The sequence below is a fragment of the Rattus norvegicus genome, chromosome 16 (genome assembly GCF_021556685.1).
Source record: "Rattus norvegicus strain SHRSP/BbbUtx chromosome 16, alternate assembly SHRSP_T2T, whole genome shotgun sequence".
NCBI classification, from domain to species: Eukaryota; Metazoa; Chordata; class Mammalia; order Rodentia; family Muridae; genus Rattus; species Rattus norvegicus.
In genome coordinates this window covers 52,088,320-52,105,955 of record NC_141549.1, presented here as the reverse complement: position 1 = coordinate 52,105,955, position 17,636 = coordinate 52,088,320, and the positions used below count along the sequence as shown (strand labels likewise).

Below are 17,636 nucleotides of genomic sequence, written 5' to 3'. Positions count from 1 at the left end.
CAAGACAAACACCTCTAATTTGGGCTTGTCCTCTTTAGGTGAATGTCTAGAAGTCTCCAAGGCCCTTGATAAATTAGCTTTCTGGCTCTAACTCTGGAAGCGACAGTGTGAGAGATGGCGGGGGGGGGGGGCACTGTAGAGAGAGGAGTTTGAAGATGCATTGGTGGGCGATGGCCAAAGTTCTCAGCCTTCCCCAGTGAGGCGCTGGCTCCCCCACCCTGCCCCCCATCCTCTGGGGTTATGGCTTTGCTGACATTTGAACAGACAAGGCAAGCCCTCCTGTGAAATGCATGGGGTTTCTTCAGTCACATGGCTTACGGTTCGATCCCTTACCTTGGCTCTTCTCTATCTCTTCATCATAAGGCGAGGGTAATAACAGTGTCAATCTCACAAGCTTATTCGGTGACTAACCGCCATATGAGGAGCTTTGAATCGGGGAACCCCTTGTAAGACACGCAGAATTAAAGAGGTTCCTCTTGGTACCTCATGCAAATCTAAGCTTCATTCTTATGCTTCAGAGAACAGAACTGCATATGTTATTTACATATTACATTCATGTACTTATGTGGAGGGGTCGGGGTAACCATGACAAAGCAGGACGGTGGAGGACTTGGCTGGTTCTTGCTTTCTATTGTGTGGGTCCTGGAAATCAAACTTAGGTTGTTAAGCTTGGCGGTAGACTGAGCTAGCTCACTAGGCAAGTGAACAATTTGAGGCCTACTGTGTGCGCCTGTTTCACGTACTGAATTGCCTTCCACGGTGCTGAAGCACAAGGGGAGGTTAGACCGGCGCCAGAGACAATGTTACCTGTAGAAGTTTTGGAGATTCTTTTCGGAGACTTCTACCCAGGTTAAGGCTGCAATTTCTGACTACAGAAAAGATTTTCAGGACAAATTAGGATGAAGCAGGGTAGCTTACTAAGAAGAGATTAAATGTAGATTTGAGCACCCGTTATTCAAAAAGCTGTGCTTAACAAAAGGAGAGGGCGGACCCAGTTTAACAAAAGGCTACCCAGGGTAGCCAGTGGGCAAGCTCTCTGGGAAGGTGACTTCAGAGTTTACCTACAGGGCAAAAAGGAGTTAGCTATAAGAAGAATTTGCACTTCTTGGGGTAAATCTCACATAAATGCCTTTCTTTCCAAACCGTATCTCTGCACAGAAAGTTTGCTTAAAATAGAGACTCTTTTTTTTTTTTTAGAAATGGGTAATTTTTTTTTTTATTCATTTATTATATATAAGTACACTGTAGCTGTCTTCAGATACACCAGAAGAGGGCATCGGATCTCTTTACAGATGGTTGTGAGCCACCATGTGGTTGCTGGGAATTGAACTCAGGACCTCTGGAAGAGTAGTCGGGTGCTCTTAACCGCTGAGCCATCTCACCAGCCCAAAATAGAGACTCTTAAACACATGTACATCACTCTAGTGCCTAGAGTCAATGACACGACCTCTGGGTGGTGGGACTCTCAGCTTGGGTACTTTTCAAAGCTTTCCAGATGACTCCAGAGAGAAGCCAGGATAGAGGACACGGGTGGAACCGTGGTTGGTTGTTGGAATCCTGTCACTGGGACACTTCATTGGGATGATCTCCTCTCTGATATATATATATATATATATATATATATATATATATATATATATATATATTTGGATATTTTATGTATTTACATTTTAAATGTTATCCTCTTTCCCGGTTCCCCCTATCCCATTCCCCTCAGCCCCCTGCTTCTAAGAGGATGCTCCCCCTCCCACCCACCCACTCCCACCTCATGGCCCTGACATTCCCTACACTGGGGAATCGAGCCTTCACAGGACCAAGGGCCTCTCCTCCCGTTGATGCCCAACAAGGCCATCCTCTACTACAGTATGCGACTGGAGCCATGGGTCCCTCCATGTGTACTCTTTGGTTGGTGGTTTAATCCCTGGGAGCTCTGGGGGTTCTGGTTGGTTGATATTGTTGTTCTTCCTATGGGTTGTAAACCCCTTCAGCTCCTTCAGTCCTTTCTCTAACTCCTCCATTGAGGACCCAGTGCTCAGTCCAATGGTTGGCTGTGAGCATCTGACTCTTTGTCAAGCTTTGGCAGAGCCTCTCAGGTGACAGCTAAATCAGGCTCCTTTCAGCATGTACTTCTTGGTATCAGCAATAGTGACTGGGTTTGGTGGCTGCATATGGGATCCCCAGGTAGGGCAGTCTCTGGATGGCCTTTCCTTCAGTCTCTGCTCCACTCTTTGTCCCTGTATTTCCTCTTGTGAGTGTTGGTATTCTGTCTAAGCTCTTCCCCCACAGCTACCTGGCAGCAGCCAGGTATGCTCCGCCCCACGGTTGCCTAGCAACAGCCAGATGTGCCTGACTATATAAGGGGCTGCTTGTCCCCTCCTCTCCCTCTTACCCTCTCTTGCTCTTGCTTCTCTGCTCTATTCCCCTCTGTCCCCTGTCCCTTCTCTCCCCATCCTTCCCTCCTTCCCTCCACGTGCCCATGGCCCGCCTCCTTTGTTTCTCCCTCTACTCTTCTCTCATTAAACCTCTCCATGTGGAACCATGTTGGCTTGGTGTATTCTGTCCCAGCACAGACCGAGATTTAAATCCTAACAGTGAGTATTTTGTTCCCCCTTCTAAGAAGGACTGAAGCGTCCACATTTTGGTCTTCTTTCTTCTTGAGCTTCATATAGTTTGTGAATTGTATCTTGGTATTCCGAGGTTTTGGGCTAATATCCACTTCTACCAGTGTGTGTTCTTTTGTGACTGGGTTACCTCACTCAGGATGATATTTTCTAGTTCCATCCATTTGCCTAAGAATTTCATGATGTCATTGTTAGCTGAGTGGTACTCCATTGTGTAAATGTACCACATTTTCTGTGTCCATTCCTCTGTCGAAGGCCTCTATCTTTTTGAAGAAAAGCTATGAAGCCTGGATCCCTAGTAATGGCCAGACTTGGCCCTGGGAGTTTTCCTGGATGCTCCTACTGTGCTAGCTTTGGCTTCAGACTCCAGAGGCGTGTAGGGTGAGGTGTTTGGAGTATGGTAAAAGTCACATTGGATATAGGCATCTGTGATTTCAGGAGTGCCACGCCCTAGAGTCAGAGAGTCTGCCCCCCACCCCCCACCCCCTGTATTCTGCATGGAGGAATTGCAGCAAGTGAGAAAAAGGGTCAGAGAGCACAAGGGCTCAGACAGATCTTGGTGTTAAAGAGCCCGTGTTCAAGGTTCTGTATTTTCTGAGTCACATTTTTTTGTGAACTGAGCAAACAGATTAACATCACTAGCTTGGTTTTGTCATTTATAAAATGACAAAACAATTATGTTTTTGTAAGACTAAAAAAGTTGGTCCTTTTTCTCCCCCTCCCCTACCCCTCTGCTCTCTCTCCTTCCCCCTTTCTCCTCTCTTCTTCTCTCCCCCGAGGTTTGAATCCAGAATCTTCTATACACTAGGCAATTGCTAGGCTACTAAGCTATACTTCTGCTACTGTGAAGCTGAGGGCGGGAGGATCCAGAACAGACAGAAACACTGCACAGTCCTGACCGTGTGACAGCATAGAACCCGGAACCTGGTGTGTTTTAGTACCAACACTGTTACCCTCCCTACACTCTGGCCTTGGTAGCTGTAGAATTTTAGCAAGTGTCCACCAGCCAGCTGACTTCAGGCCAGATTTCCCATCCTCTGGGTTGGAAAAATACTGTAGATGGTGTTTCTGTTCTTGCTGGCACCAGTAAAGGCACCAAAGTGATGTCTGGGAGAGGATGCGGAGTCTTAGAGGTCTTCTTCCTGGAGGGAACATCTTCACTGATCTCCTGGCTGTGCTGAGCCTGGCTTTGCAGCCCTCCCCTCCCCGGGGGATCAGATTAGCCAGGTCAGCCACTTGCACACCACTCTATGGCTAGCATGGCTGTCTGTGTGAGCGGCTAGTATGTCTGTCTGTGTGAGCAGGTTGGCTTTATTGAGCAAGTGACCTTGTCTGTGGGGTACAGGTAGCAATGGGTTGTGGGAACTCCTCTTCCAGGTCACAGATGGGGTCCTCCCGGAGGGGGTGGGGGGATCTCTTGGCTGAGGGCTCCAGGCTAGGCAAGCTGCTGTCCAGCTTGGCTCAGGGGCCAGCCTGCGTCACAGAGCTGGATCAGAGTAATGCTAATAAAGTCGAGCTGTCGGTTCCCACAGCGTGTCGCATCTGTCTTCATTGAAGCATGCTCTCGGTAATTTCATTGTGGGGTTTTCCATTAAAAAGTTTGATTAATTCCATAAATATTAAAATAAGACAGATAATTAGAATCCAGGTACTCATTGTTACACAAAAGCAGTAAAGTCTGCTCCAAATTATTATTATTAATAATAAGCACCCACACAGCACTGATAAAAACTGCACAGACCAAGTGATCCACAGTCACTGATATTAATACTGCCCTCCTCGGGACAGTCTGGGCCAGTAGCTGCAACTCTCCCTCCCTGCATTCAGGAATCAATATGGAAGCCCAGCCAGACGAACTGACCTGCTAAGAGGAGCCAGTCCTGCCGCAAGTGAGGCTGTGAGTCTTTGTGTTTAGGTCGAGCTTTGACCCTCAGCAACTTAATCAACACGGTCAGCTTCTGGTCTCTGGAGAGGATTGCTTCCTTTCTCTCCTGACCAATTTCCTTCTGTGTTCAGAAGATGCCCACAAGCTTCCTCTACTTCCACCCCCCGGATGGCGAGAGAAGGATTGGGGAAGAGGCGAGGGACGCGGTCCCGTGGGTGTTTGCTCGAGAGGGGAGCTGAATAATAGGTGTCTCCAAGCCTGTATATAAATCATGTAGACAAGTTTAAACTATGAATCATTAAGGTAGAAGGGAGAGCGCACGGAATCGATAAACAGCAAAGCAAGGGGAAAACCCTGGCTGCACTTAAGCGGAAGCACTGATGTTGTTGCGTTCGGTCATGGTTGTAATTGTCTCACTAATCACTTTACGCTGGATTCCCTAAGTGGGTGCCCTGGAGAATGAAAAACCGCCCTGTTCTTATTTTTAATCAGAAGAACAAGTCAACTATATAGAACACCTTCTCGGTTTTCTTTACTTCTTTTTTTTTTTTTAAGATTTATTTACGTACTTAATGTATATAAGTACACTGTAGCTGTCTTCAGACACACGCAACCCCATTACAGATGGTTGTGAGCCACCATGTGGTTGCTGGGAATTGAACTCAGGACCTCGGGAAGAGCAGTCGGTGCTCTTAACCGCTGAGCCATCTCTCCAGCCCCACCTTCTCGGTTTTCTTAAAAGAACAAAAACAGCTCACCGCCTGATCAGGTGGGCACTCCTGAGGCTGCAGAGCGGAGGAGACCACCAACACTGCCCACCCCTGCCCACATCCCTGGCCCAAGAGGCAACTGTATAAGGCCTCTGGGTTCCCGTAGGGGAGGGCCCAGGAGCGGCAGGACCCCTGCGCCTGAGACACCGCCGGAACCTGAAGGAAACAGACCGGATAAACAGTTCTCTGCACCCAAATCCCGTGGGAGGGAGAGCTGAACCTTCAGAGAGGCGGACACGCCTGGGAAACCAGAAGAGACTGCACTCTGTGCACATCCAGACGCCAGAGGAAAACACCAAACGCCATCTGGAACCCTGGTGCACGGAGGCTCCCGGAAAGAGCGGCGCAGATCTTCCTGGTTGCTGCCGCCGCGGAGAGGACTTAGGAAGTACCCCACGAGCAAACTTGAGCCTTGGAACCACAGGTAGGACCAACTTTTCCCCTGCAAGAAACCTGCCTGGTGAACTCAAGACACAGGCCCACAGGAACAGCTGAAGACCTGTAGAGAGGAAAAACTACACGCCCGAAAGCAGAACACTCTGTCCCCATAACTGGCTGAAAGAAAACAGGAAAACAGGTCTACAGCACTCCTGACACACAGGCTTATAGGACAGTCTAGCCACGGTCAGAAATAGCAGAACAAAGTAACACTAGAGATAATCTGATGGCGAGAGGCAAGCGCAGGAACCCAAGCAACAGAAACCAAGACTACATGGCATCATCGGAGCCCAATTCTCCCACCAAAGCAAACACGGAATATGCAAACACACCAGAAAAGCAAGATCTAGTTTCAAAATCATATTTGATCATGATGCTGGAGGACTTCAAGAAAGACATAAAGAACTTTCTTAGAGAACAAGTAGAAGCCTACAGAGAGGAATCGCAAAAATCCCTGAAAGAATTCCAGGAAAACACAATCAAACAGTTGAAGAAATTAAAAATGGAAATAGAAGCAATCAAGAAAGAACACATGGAAACAACCCTGGACATAGAAAATCAAAAGAAAAGACAAGGAGCTGTAGATACAAGCTTCACCAACAGAATACAAGAGATGGAAGAGAGAATCTCGGGAGCAGAAGATTCCATAGAAATCATTGACTCGGGTTGGGGATTTAGCTCAGTGGTAGAGCGCTTGCCTAGGAAGCGCAAGGCCCTGGGTTCGGTCCCCAGCTCCGAGAAAAAAAAAAAAAAAAAGAAATCATTGACTCAACTGTCAAAGATAATGTAAAGCAGAAAAAGCTACTGGTCCAAAACATACAGGAAATCCAGGACTCAATGAGAAGATCAAACCTAAGGATAATAGGTATAGAAGAGAGTGAAGACTCCCAGCTCAAAGGACCAGTAAATATCTTCAACAAAATCATAGAAGAAAACTTCCCTAACCTAAAAAAAGAGATACCCATAGGCATACAAGAAGCCTACAGAACTCCAAATAGATTGGACCAGAAAAGAAACACCTCCCATCACATAATTGTCAAAACACCAAACGCACAAAATAAAGAAAGAATATTAAAAGCAGTAAGGGAAAAAGGTCAAGTAACATATAAAGGCAGACCTATCAGAATCACACCAGACTTTTCGCCAGAAACTATGAAGGCCAGAAGATCCTGGACAGATGTCATACAGACCCTAAGAGAACACAAATGCCAGCCCAGGTTACTGTATCCTGCAAAACTCTCAATTAACATAGATGGAGAAACCAAGATATTCCATGACAAAACCAAAGTTACACAATATCTTTCTACAAATCCAGCACTACAAAGGATAATAAATGGTAAAGCCCAACATAAGGAGGCAAGCTATACCCTAGAAGAAGCAAGAAACTAATCATCTTGGCAACAAAACAAAGAGAAGAAAAGCACACAAACATAACCTCACATCCAAATATGAATATAACCGGAAGCAATAATCACTATTCCTTAATATCTCTCAACATCAATGGCCTCAACTCCCCAATAAAAAGACATAGATTAACAAACTGGATACGCAATGAGGACCCTGCATTCTGCTGCCTACAGGAAACACACCTCAGAGACAAAGACAGACACTACCTCAGAGTGAAAGGCTGGAAAACAAGTTTCCAAGCAAATGGTCAGAAGAAGCAAGCTGGAGTAGCCATTCTAATATCAAATAAAATCAATTTTCAATTAAAAGTCATCAAAAAAGATAAGGAAGGACACTTCATATTCATCAAAGGAAAAATCCACCAAGATGAACTCTCAATCCTCATCTTCGGTTGGTTTATATACAAGTGTGCAATTTCTAGGCTTGAAAGTAAAATGATGCTATCTGGTGCTGGATAGAGGAGCCTTATTTTTTATTATGGCAGCTTGCTATTTTTTGTAACATGGTGATTTGGTTGAACACAATAAAGTACAGTAGTAACTGATCTCCCCTTCTTCCTGGATGAGTGAGGAGATGATTAAATGTTGATGTCAGCATCCTTGAGCATATTCAGATGAGCTTCTGCTTCTGTTGAGAAGGATGCTGTGTTTGATTGTGGTCCGAAGCTTTGAAGCACTACTTGGCATCTCCTTCCTTGGAGGTCTCACTGTTTAAACATAACAGATTTGATAGCTTGTTGGTAAGGTGAGGTCCAGCTTGTCTCCACTAGGTCATCTTCATGTGAATCCGGTGGTTATACGGTTTTGTTCTAGGGATATTTCATTTTTTTAATAACGGTTTTAGCTGACATTCATGGAGAGAATGAATCCTTAGAACTGTGCCACTAGTGAAAGGAAATCCTGTCTAGAGTATGTTTCTTTACAAAGCTGTGTCACACCATCCTTTGGGCCCTCTGCTGGAAAAGTAGAATCAAGTCTCAAATAATGCCTTTTAAATTGTATCCTCTAGTATTATAGATGTAGGACAGTACTGTATCATACCTCTGTGCATGTAAAATAGCTTGTACCTGCTTTATGATACGTAGTAGTGACCGTGCTTTATCAGAGCTGTTTTTAATGATGTTGCTCAGAATGTTTTCTTTCCAGATGATGATTGAGAAGCTAATTTTAAAAAAAAATGGTGCCAGGTACCACAAGAGTAACAGAACTGTGCTGTTTTCTCTTTTTACTTTTTTTTTTTTTTTTGGTTCTTTTTTTTCGGAGCTGGGGACCGAACCCAGGGCCTTGCGCTTCCTAGATAAGCGCTCTACACTGAACTAAATCCCCAGCCCCCCCCCTTTTTTTTAATGGAGTGTGCTGGATGTCTCTACAGTTTTGTTCAGATGACTGCAGAACCTGGAAAAGCTGTTGCTGCTGTTGATGCATAACACACTGCTATTATTGGTCTTTTTATATAAATATAAATATATATATACAGATATATAATTTGAATTTTTTGAAACTTTAGCTGTGCTGTCAACTTTGGAAAAAAGTATCCCTGTTTACTGTGTTGAGTTGGCACTGTACAGAAATTAACAGCCATATTGGTCTAGAAATGTTGAACTTAAGTTTTTTCCATTTGTACAGGGGTAACACACTGTATTAAATATGTAAGGTCTTATCTACTGGGTTTGATTACAAAAACTAATAAAGTATTCTCTAAATTAAAAAAAAAAAGAACAAAAACAAGACAAAACACACTTGCTATTAAAAAACTACAAAAAAACCTCCAAAACAAATAAACAAAACAAACAAAACCCCCAACTTAAAAGCCTTCTCAGCAACCCAGTGATGTCTCACTGTGCAGGCATCAGGCACAAATCCCAGATCCCTCCTGTGCTCTGTGAGGGCCGTGAGTACAGTGTTGCTAACTTATTGTCCTGCATGTTGCCAAAAATCAGATCCATGAAGACCATGAAAGATTCTCGCCCTGGATTTTTAAAACTTCTAGTAATCCTCACTTTATACGCAGTTTGCCTTCTATGCCTTTGATTTGGACTAATCATGGTGTGAAAATATGACGTAGAAAATTCTAAAAATAGATGTCTAAGCGTTCTGTAATTTTTATCACAGCGTTGTACACATTCTATTGCTATTGCTGCTCTCTTATTGGGTCTAATTTAGAAATTAAGTACCATAGGTATATAATATAAAGAGAAACCTACCAAGTTTATAAGGTTTGGTTGTACTCAAGGTTTCAGGCAGTCAGTAGACGTCTTGATAACAGGGAAGAATTTCTGTATTAAATTAAGACTCTATTTACTTGGATTACTGGGTCTTTTGGTAAGTCCTTGAACTCTGAACCATAATCTAGGCCGCATAGGACTGTGTGGGCTGCATAGGACTAAGTAGGGTCCTGATTTGCAGGGGGTAGGGGCGTGTCGTTCACTGCCTGGTGCAGAGAAGGAGGGAAGCAGGGTGGAAACTTCACAGCAGTCTGAGCAGCCTTGGTGTTCAGGGCTGGTTCCTGATTCAGGAAGGTGTGCGACTACTCGAAGGCCATTGTCAAAGGGTAGTTGAGCTTGCATGAACCCTGACAGAAGGCAAATGTGCTGAGATGGTCCAAAGGCATTGAAGAGCACATTGGGGACATTGGAAGTCTAGCAAGGACAGTGTACCTGTCCAGACCACTGCTCCGGACGGATGACGTGCAGGGGACACCCACATCTGCTTTCTCCACCCTCCCCCATCACACACAGCCTGCATCCAAGAAAGGTCGAGCCATAGTAACTGGGAGAGGCGTCCCAAAACAGCAGAGGGTTTGGGAAGAAAACCCTTCGCTGTTTTAGATATGCTCTTGCTTCCTGTGGACAGTGATCCTGGGGACTGGCGCCACAGTTAAGAGCCCCAGCAGGACTCTATGGGGGTTCAGTTGCTGGAAGGCTGTGAGAGACTTTGGGGACTTAAGACTGGTTCTCTTAAATAAGAGGAAACTGAGACTAGAAAGTGCTATAAGGATCACGGAACCGTACTAGTAGCCTTCAGGTCTGTGATGAACAGGAGAGGATTCTGGGATTGAGAGTGGCTGGTGGGAATGGTAGCTTGTGCAGGAGGTCCTGGGCAGAGGGTAACACAGACCTTTATAGATGAGGGATTAGGTGTATTTCATTCCATTTCATTTTTTCATTTCTATCCTCTGGGCCCGATAAGGATGAGAGGCGGAAGTCATGGCATATTTGGAGCCAATTAAAAGAGATGCTTTCAGTAGTTGGCATTGTTCTTCACTGGGCGAGGGGGCTGTATGAGATTGATAGTTTCTGGTCTTTCGGGGCATCCAAACAGGAGGCTTAGTTCAGTCCTCAGCCCAGAGAGTGCAGAATAAATGTTAGGAATTTTTAGACCACCACAAGGGGGAGCGCTGGATCTCCAGTTTCTGCCTCTGGGTCCTGGGGAAATAGGCATCCTGCTACACACACACACACACACACACACACACACACACACACACACACACACACAGAGAGAGAGAGAGAGAGAGAGAGAGAGAGAGAGAGAGAGAGAGAGAGAGAGAGAGAGAGAGAGAGAGAGAGACACGCACACTCACATTCACACACATACACAAAGAGAAACTGGTGGTTGTGGGTATAGGAAAAAATGTGGATGGGATGGGGTCGATGGGGGGTGGGGGGGAGCCAGTTGGCAGTCACTGAAGGCTTACATGATGGAGCCTGATCTCCACATAGGTGACTTCCTGTCGCGTCTAAGGTTCCACGGCGGGGGGTCCCCACTGCGGTGTGGGCAGGGTGCTTACAGAGGACACCTAAAGCAAGCCTTGGAATGATTTGGTATATAGATTTGATCCGAGGTGCATGTTTCCTATTAAATGCCTTCGCATGATATGAATTCTTCAAGCTTACAATGAAGCGCTTGGCTCTTTAGTAAAGGATGCCAAATGTTGGAACGGGGAGCCATTGTCAGCCGAGTGCGTCTTCCCCGCCATTTGCCTCTCTGAGTCCCAAACCTATTCTCCCATTCTTGCCTCTGTGCGCCTGGCCCAGGACTCTGAAAATTGCGTATCTCCCCTTCCAGTTGATTTAGTTAGCCAACAGGGAGCGTCATAAGCCAGAAGGAGGGGAATGGGAGAAGGGACTTCCTGTTTGCTTACCGTTCCTCTCATTGTCACGGCTCCAACCGTGGTGTTTTGTGGAGTTTGTTCCAGGAACAAACTCTCAAAGCTAGCCAGCAGCAACTGGCTGCTCCCCGAGCTTGGAGGCTGGAGGGCTTAGTCTGAGAAATCCTTTCTCTAAGCTTCTAGCTTTGTTGAACAAAGCCAGTCCTTCCACCACTCCCTGGTACCAAGCGCAATCCCTGTCTTTGGTTATCTTTTCTACTCTCAGTTCTCCGAAATGCCCACCTTTCTCTTTTCAGCCTTCCATTGCTGACCAATTCCCCATGTTAAATTTTCCCTGCTGAAATGATTGTTTTCCTGACTGGTACGGCAAGGGGTGGGTGTAGGGGCTGGGGTGGGGGCCTGGTGGGTGGGAGTTGACACTTATTAATGGAGTGGTTGCTACTAGGTCCACCCGTTGGCAGACCAGTGGGCAGTGTTTATGCTTGGAGGTGTGTAAAAGGAGGAGGAAGAAGGGTTGGATGTAACCCATCAGGAAGGCATTCATGCATAACAGACCGCCATTATCACTTAACCTCAGCAGGACCGTGCATTGGGTTTGATTTGGTTTGTTTTTGGAGACCGAAGTTCCATGTGTAGCCTGACTGTCTTGGAACTATCTCTATAGACCAGAGCTAGTTCCAAACTCAGAGATCTGCCAGCCTCTGCCTCCTAAGACGTATGCCAACCACTGCCCAGCTAACAGTGCATTGTTACAAGTGACAAATCCACACTGGCACGCTATCATCATGGAAAGGCACTAATTATGTGCTCTGTGAGTTCAAGGGCAGCCAGGACTACATAGCCAGACCCTGCCTTACATGAAGAATAACATCGAGGTTGCTTCCGAGTTTGGCCATTAATGAATAAAACTACCGTAAACATCCATTTGCAGGACTTGGGGCAGTAGGTAATGAGTTCTCAATTCCTTTTGGAAAGTACCAAAGACGGCAACCTCTGGAGCATTGGGAAGGATGTGTTTAGTTTGATAAGAAGCTGCAGACTGACTTCCAGGGTGTCTGTAAGAAGGGCGTGCCTGTAAGAAGGGCGTGCCTGTTCTCCTACTCCGTGGTCAGCATTTGGTGCGGTCACTACCAGACTCTGGCATTCCGAGTGAATGGGGTAGCTCACTTCTGTTCTGATATGCAGTCCTCTGAAACATGGTATGGATACCTTTTCTTCTGCCTATCTGCTATGCTGCTTTTCTGGCAAGGTGTCTGTCAAGTCTTGGGTTCAATTTTAGTTCAATTGGGAGTTTTGAGTTTTTGGTTTGGTTTTTGATGGGGTCTCACATGCTGTGCAGATCAGGCTGGTCTAGAGCTCAGAGAGATCCACCTCTTTTGCCTCCTGAGTACTGAGGTACAAGGCCTGGGTGGTATTCGGATTGTTGTTTTAAAAAATCCTCCATGTGTTTTATATAGTGGTCCTTCATCAGCCACGTCTTTCACAAGTACTTCCCCTCATCTGCTTCTGGCTGTCCATTCTCTCCATCATCTCCTTGGTACACTTTTATATATATGTATATATATATATATATATATATATATATATATATAAAACTTTTTTTCTGCCTTGATTATCACTACAGAAAGGTGAGACTCTTGGCTCAGGATCTGCTTTAGAAGAATGACACTTTGAGGAAAGGAAGAAAGTGGGGGTCACGGGCAGTATGGGGGAGGCAAAAGCCACCGGAGGGCGGAGCAGGTTTTAGGTAGAGGGCACAACGAACACTTTGGACTCCTGGGAGGCAGAAGAAAGGAGATGCCAGAAGTTAGAGGACATCGGAATGGTGGGGAGGAGGATCTAAGAGCAAATTTACTTTGAATTTTTGCTCTGGGGTTTGGACTGTTCCCTTCTGGATGTAAGAGATTTAAAAATAATGTTTTTTTTTTAAAGGCCAAATATGAGCTAATTTCTCCATTCCATTTTCTGTGGTACACAGTCTGGGAATCTTCTATACTTGCTCTTGTTATGGGTGGTCACTCTAGCCACTCTCCCTAGGAAGAATGCTAGGAAAGCAATCTGATTAAGTGTACTTAGCTCGGACAGCAGAGGCTTTGGTCCGTGTGCAGAGAGTGATAAATTAAATTACATTGTCTGGCTGAGTATTCTAGGACACCTCCAAGGAGCAGCATAGCAGAGAGAGTTATTAGCGCTAAGATTCATGCCATGCATGTGTTTCCGTGTGTGTGTGTGTGTGTGTGTGTGTGTGTGTGTGTGTATGTGTGTGTGTGTGTGTGTGTGTGTGTGTGTGTAGGTATGTGTCTGTGTGCATGTGTGTGTGTATGTGTGTTATCACACATGTGGAGGTCAGAAGGCCTTGCCTTCCATTTCATTTGAGACAGTCTCTATTCTTTGTTTTCATGTTGTCTATGCCCGGTCAGCCTGCCTGTCACAGGCTGTCCCCATCTCCTCTCTCCCTGCAAGAGCTCTGAGATCACAGATGCTAACATTGTGCATTACCTGGCTTCTGGAGGACTCGAACTCAGTTCCTCACACTTGTGTGCCAAGCACTTTTACCCACTAAGCCATCTCTCCAACCAGCTCTAGTTTTAACGATGGAGAATCTTCCATCCAGGAACTGGAAAGGCGTGTCTCCTAGGTAGGACCAGGCACAGCCAAACTGTCCGGCCCATTCCGTTCCATAAACCCTCACACATGCGGGGCCCATCTGTGCAAGAACCATTGTAATTGCAGCCATTTAGGGGAATTGATTACCATTAGCCCTAAGTGCCAACATCACTGCAATGATTCTGCCTATCATTACGAATGTGTCGGAGGAAGCTGATTGTAAGCTTTATTTGATTACAACGATAAATTCAGACCTTTGAATTTCGAGCGTCTGTTTCCTTTTGCTCGTCTGTCTGTGATTCCCCACCCAGGAAGGGCCTGTGGGGAACGGAGAGATCCCCTTGCCTGCAATCCTTCCTGCTCCACATACAGCTCAGGACAAAGCTGGTTTCTGAGCGCCTGAAGAGTCAGGCTTCCTCACCCACACTGTTCTTTCTGGCCTGGTGGCAGATGGGGAACTGTAGAGAATCAAAGAGGGTATGTGCGATGCTTTCCTGCAAGCCACCAAAGTTGCTTCTCCCCTGTGCATGGGCTCTCAAGCGCTCAGCCCTCCCTCTGGGGACACTGATTTGTCACTTCCCCATCAGAGGAAGTGTGTCTGAACAAAGTGTCCACTGAAGATCGAGCCCCGGTGGATGTGTGTGAACGGATCGCTCAGAAACGAGGAACTACTTTTTATATTAGAATATCCCATTAATTATGCCAGGGCCTATGATGGTTACTTTTACAAAAGATGCACAAATTGGCACACAGTGGGCTCTGGCAGTTAGAGTATCTGGAAGGCACTGGAAGGCTCAGTGGAACCTGGAAGGATGAGAGCGTCTTAAATGCATCAAAGACAGGCCCTTTTGAATTTCTCCGTGTGAGCCCGGCCATTTGCAGCCTGCAGACACATAATGGAAGACGCAGCCTTTGAATTCCCACTTCTCTGAAAAATGTTACATTCATGGAAGGGTGACTGTAGCAGGCTGGGGACAGGGAGGAAGGATGCTTTGAGCCTTTGATCTGATTAGAAGGGAGCTGCCATAAACACAAAGCATCATGGGATCTAGTGCAGATCTAGCCAATGTGAGAGTCTCTCTGTCTCTCTGTCTCTGTCTCTCTGTCTCTGTCTCTCTGTCTCTCTCTCTCTGTGTGCTTTACTTTAATGCAGTCACTTGTACCCTACTGTCTACTCTGTTACTATTATGACCACCCAGACAAGCAGCTTGGGTACTTAATCACTGGCTATTAGGTAACTGAAGGCTTCTTTAGTCAGAGAAGCTCCCTAGAATAAATGTAGAACTCCAGCCTGCTTGGTAGCATGTGGGAGTTTTTGCAGAATCTCCTAAAACTTTGGGCCCTGGATTCCAGACACAGTCACTGCAGCGGCAGAGGTTACCGCTGGGAAGAGACACAGGACTCTGAAGGTTTAGAGGGTGCAAAAAGCTCACCTGGGAACAGCCACTGGCCGTGTATCCATCCCTCTAAGGTAAAGCTAGGGAAGCTTTACAGATGCCAATGAGGGTCCAGGTGCCATTGAGTTCTCCTCAGCCCCTGTATCCTATCAGCCAAGCCCCAGACCCTGGCTGGAATGAAGTCTGGGCTGAGGGTGGGCATGAGGACATTTGGACTGCATAGCCTTCCACTGAGTCTGAGGCAATTCCCCGTTTTCAAGTGGAACTGAGTCTCACAGACTTAGCTGCTGGCACATGCACATGCACGTATGTGCGTGTGTGCGTGCATGTGTGTGTGTGAATGGATATGCTTTCCAATATGCTCACACACACACACACCATTTTCAGAGCTTTCTTGGGGTAGCATTATGAGTTCACACTGGTGCTTGGAGACCATCAGGATGAGCATCCTTCCTAATAGGGTCTCCGAAGAGAGAGGATAGAGGTAGCTTCTGTCTTGTTACTCCTATCTGGGGAACGGACAGCCTGCTACTCTGAAGCATTCTTTAGGGATCTGTGAACATAGCAAGTAGGTATATGAGTGTGTGTGTGTGTGTGTGTGTGTGTGTGTGTGTGTGTGTGTGTGACTCTTTCACTGGCCACTGAGCCCCAGGGCTCTGCCTATCTCTGTCTCTGTCTCTCCAGTCCTGAGAGCTTGTGTAGCAAGCACCTTACTGAGGGAGCTCTCATGGTTTTATTATTGGTCCGGTTGTTTTTGACTACCTGGATCTAGAAGTATCTAGTGAGGAGGGTGTGTGTGAGTGTAGATTTGCTAGATTTAAGAAGGCCCCCCTAAGTCCCCCATATTTGTGTGTACCAGAAACCAGAGAGGTAGTAAGATGAGGTCACGTGGGAGTACACTCTGTTCTCATGGATTTGTGGTGGCTGCTGACAGGGGACACATACCTAGAAACCGCTGAGGGGAAGGTTGAGTGCTGACGGTGGCAGACTAGAGCAGTTTTGAAAGCCTAGGGTGAACAGTTCTTTCTTGACCACAAGGAAGAAACTGGAGGCAGTGGGGGATCCTCCCTGGAGTCACTGTGACAGAAAGCAAGGGCCTGGCATCCTGGGGCATTGCAAAGCCAACCCAAACATAGACAACATAGAGAAGAGGGAAGAAAGGTTTCCTGCCCACAACAGACAAGAAGTGCATAGGAGTTGTTTGCAAAGCAATGCTCTTCCCAAACAAGGGCAGTGTGGGGATTTTACTCAAAGAGGCTCTGAATATCTAGGGCGTGGTTCTCAATGCTGGCACCCTTTAATACAGTCCTTCAGGTTTTGGGGACCCCGCAACCATAAAGTTAGTCTTGTTGCTGCTTCATAACTGAAATTTAGTTACTGCTAGGAGTCGTTAGGTAAATACGTTTTAAAAGCCCAGGGTGACGAATCACCACAAGGGAGAAACTCATGGAGCCAAAGATGGATCTTCCCCAAGTCACTGTAACAATGCAAGGGACTGGCATCCGGGGATGACAATGTTCCTAGGTAACCCTTGTGAAAAGGTTGTTTGGGGCACCCCAAAAGGGATCTTGACCCATGGGTTGAGAGCTGCTGATCTAGGGACTGGCCCATTCCTGAGCCTACTCACTACATGGTTCAAGGTCATCATTTTAAAAGGAAAGGTAGTAGACGCATTTTGGGGCATGCTTAGCTCGAGGTCACGGTGCACTTGTTTTTAAAAGGTTAGAGGTGAATGTTCGAGTGACTTCAGAAAGATTTGGCTTGAATTGTATTAACCTTGGAGTTTGCCCAGGAGGGTGCCTGCTTCACAGTGAGCATCTTCAGACATGCTGGCACTTGAGTGCACACGGAAAATTTCCACTGTTAAAAGCTCCTTCCCCCACCTCCACTCCCAGTCTGTGTCAGAAGGATACACCATACCCTTCCATCCTGTCCTCTTTCTCTTTGATTCAATGGCGGGGTGTGTGTGTGTGTGTGTGTGTGTGTGTGTGTGTGTGTGTGTGTGTGTATGTGTGTGTCTGAGAAGTGTGAAAGAAGTTCTACTCACAGATGGGTTCCAAAGCCACGGCCAGAGTTGCCAGATTTCTCACACACATAAATAAATACAGCTACCTGGCACAGGGTGCCCAGGTGAGTCTGAATCTAAGATAGATAACAAATACAAAATTTACAAAATTTATTTTAGTGTAAATGTGTTCTGAATATTCTCTGGGACACGCTGATACGAGCAGTTTATTCGTTATCGGTTGGAAATTTCTGTGGTTGATGTGTCCTTCCTTTTATCTGCCAACTCCCTTCTCCAGCCCCTCCCTTGGCCATAGTTATTCAGCCCAGTCCCCACAGAAAGGCTGGTGGAGGTGGTGGCTGGCTGGCTGTCCCAGTTAGGGAGGCTCTAGATCCC

At 46.3% G+C, this 17,636-nt stretch overlaps 1 protein-coding gene; it reads right to left on the bottom strand.

The window, feature by feature from the left end:
* The window catches only part of Erich1 (glutamate-rich 1), a gene marked incomplete at its 5' end in the record, with an annotated part of 52,793,804 nt that overhangs the window by 31,558,408 nt on the left and 21,217,760 nt on the right, over nucleotides 1-17,636 (bottom strand).